Source organism: Choloepus didactylus, chromosome 3 (genome assembly GCF_015220235.1).
Source record: "Choloepus didactylus isolate mChoDid1 chromosome 3, mChoDid1.pri, whole genome shotgun sequence".
Classification (NCBI taxonomy): domain Eukaryota; kingdom Metazoa; phylum Chordata; class Mammalia; order Pilosa; family Megalonychidae; genus Choloepus; species Choloepus didactylus.
In genome coordinates this window covers 1892661-1895674 of record NC_051309.1, presented here as the reverse complement: position 1 = coordinate 1895674, position 3014 = coordinate 1892661, and positions in this window count along the sequence as shown.

Here is a 3014-nt window from a genome sequence, read left to right as displayed (position 1 = left end):
AGGGACAGCGCTGCCATCTGCGGGTCCCAGCCTGTGGGGCAGCCAGTGAGCTCCGGAGGCTTCCGGGCCACTGCTGCAGGCCCCCCAGGCTTGCCCAGGCCCCACAGGCTGGCCTCAGCCTCCCTCAGCGCTGGTCCCTGGGCTCAGCTTCTATCTGTGAAACGGCCCTGGCACGAGCTTGAAGCGCAGCCAAGCAACTAAGCAAATCCTGGATGGGGTGGGGTGGGTCCCTGTGGAGAGTGGGGTGGGGTCCTAGTGCAGGGGTGGGGCGGGGGGTGGCCCTGTGCAGGGGTGGGGTCCCCAGGCAGGGGTGCTGGAGCCAGCAGGCAGCCTGCCTGGTGCCCGGAGCGTGGCTGGCAGCTCCCGGTGTGAACACTTCAGCAGATGGGCAGGGGTGGACCCTGAGGCCTGCCCGGGGCTGCCCTCAGCTGCCCTCTGGGCACAAAGCTCTTGGGCAGGGCAGGGGCAGTGGACAAGAGGAGTCTTCAGTGGGGGAGCCCCTGACCCCCCACCACGCCCGGCAGGGATGGACGCAGGAGGCGCACTGGGTGGGCTTCACACTCCGGCTCCCTCTCCCTCCAGCGGCATCTGGGGGCGTGTGTGGAAGTGAGCTGCAGGCAGGGACCATGGGGGGCCGTGGGGGCAGTGTGAGGGGCTGAGGGGGCTGCACGTGGAGGCGCGTGGATTCCCGGGAGGTGTGGGACAGCTGCGCTCCAGGGTGTCCAGCCCGTGAGGCCGTCCCAGGCCCCTGGCCCCTGCCCAGAACCTGTCCCTTCCTGCCCGGCAGCACCTGGCCGGTATGCGGTGGACTTGGACCTCGGACCCCGAGCCTGCCCTCCGGGGGCTGCTGTCGGGCGCCGCTGCAGCAAGGGCCTCTGGACTGACCCTGCCCCGAGAGGCAGCAGGTTGGAGGGGGTGGACGGCACAGAGCCAGCCCCTTGCCCGGCCTCCTCTCGCCTTTTCCTACCTGCCCTGCTCTGAGGACCAGCCTTCCCCGTGGGAAAGGTGGGCGTGGGCCTGGGACCCCCACCCGCCCTGGGAGCCCCAGCTCCTGCGCTGGCCTCGAGGGCTCCCAGCCCTCCCTGGGGCTGGTGGGGTCTGAGTGGGTGGCAGGATGGGCCCCCAGCAGGGGAGCCCCCAGCCGCCCCCTGGTTTAGCCTGAAGCCCGGAGAGAAGTGACCTGCAAGCGGCGTAAGCAGGCGGGGAGGGCGGAGGGGCGAGAGAGCGGGGGGCCCGAGGCCCGCGCGGGTGGGCTGCCCGCCTCTCAGACCCCGCCGGGCCGGGTCTCCCACTGCCTGGGCCTGTGGGCGGCAGCGGCCCCTGGCGGCAACCGGGCAGCGCGCTCAGCTGGTCCACCGGGGCCGCACGCCCACCCAGACACTTACCCTGCTCCCCGCCCCGGCTCGGAACAGCCGCCCCCCGCGCAGGCCCAGGCCCCGTGGCGGTGTGTGTTGGGGGTCCTCAGGGTCCTCTCGCTGCCCCGGCTTCGTGGCCTTCCCGGGAGGCGCCTCGCGGGTGGGTTTCTTTCTGTCGTTTCTCCCCCCACCCCAGCGCTTTCACCCGGGATGGGTTTTAAATTGTGGTACAAGATAAGAAGGCGAAGTTTACTGATTTACCCACTTTTCAGTCTATGGTCCAGTGGCTTTAAGCACAGACACGATGTTGTGTAACCATCACCCCCGTTTCCAGAACTTGGTCACCCCAACTGGGAACTGTCCGCACCCGCCCGGCAGCCTCGGGCGCACTCTGCTCCGTGGACTCCCCCGTGGCTGAGCTCCCACCAGTGGGGCTGCCCGGTGTGTGCCACAGCGGCGTGTGCGCGGTGCACGTGTGGCCGGGCCGGCACCTCTCGGCAGGGCTGCTGGTGTCCACTGTGCGGCCGCCTGCCCCGGGCCTGTCCGCTGCCCGCAGCCGGATGGGGCTGCCGCGCCGTCAACACTGGCGTGCGCGTGTGCACCCTGCTCTCAGGGCTGCTGGTGTGGACTCGGGTCCGCCGGCGGCTCTGTCTTGACTCTCGGAGGAGCCGCCACACTCTTCCACAGCGGCCACACCGCTTTACACGCCCACCCACCAGGCCGCCTCCGCCAGCGCTTACAGGCTGTTTTCAAACCATCCTCGTGGGTGGGAGGTGGCATCTCATTGTGGTTTTGATTGGCATTTCCCTGATGGCTGATGATGTTGAGCATCTTTTCCTGTGCTTTCTTGTCATTTGTCTTCTTTGGAAAAATGTCTATTCCAATCCCCCCGCCCCCTTTTTTGGTCCATTAAAATTTTGTTATTGCATCATGGGAGATTTTTTATATATTCTGGATATTAACCTCTTATCAAATGTATGATCTGCAAATATTTTCTCCCATTGGGTGGGCTTTTTTCACTCTTTTGATAGTGTCCTTTGATGCACAAAAGTGTTTGTGATGAAGCCCGACTCCTCTCTTTTGTCTCGGTTGCCCGTGCTTCTGGAGTCACATCTAAGAATCCACTGTCCAGCCCCAGGTCTTTGCGATTTACCCCCAGGTCTCCCTCTGCAAGTTTTGCTCTCAGCATCGCAGGTCCCGCTCTGTGGCGTGTTTCTTGCCCCTGGCTTTGCCCAGTTTTTGATTGGGCTGTCTTGTTGGGTAGTGGAATTCTTTATATATTCTGGATAATAAACCCTTGTCAGATACATGGGTTTCAAATATTCCCCCGCAGATTCATGTTTAACTGGGTGCTGTCGCCCGGCCAAGTAGACCCGTAAGACAGATCACCCACCTCAGCACCTTCTGGTTTTGGTATTTACATTAAAGCCTGAATCCATCTGGATTTGGGTCTGTGTCCCTGAGGTAGAGGTGCCCCCATCCCAGCACCCCGTGCTTCACCCTGTCCTGGAGGCCTGTGAACTCGGACCCCTGTGGGCTGAGGGGGTGCTCGGCAGCTCTGAGGCACAGGAAGCCGGTGTGGGACAGGGAAGGCACGGCAGGAGCGGTGCAGCTTGAGGCCAGAAACCTTCATTTCAATCAAGACTGGGGACACTTGAC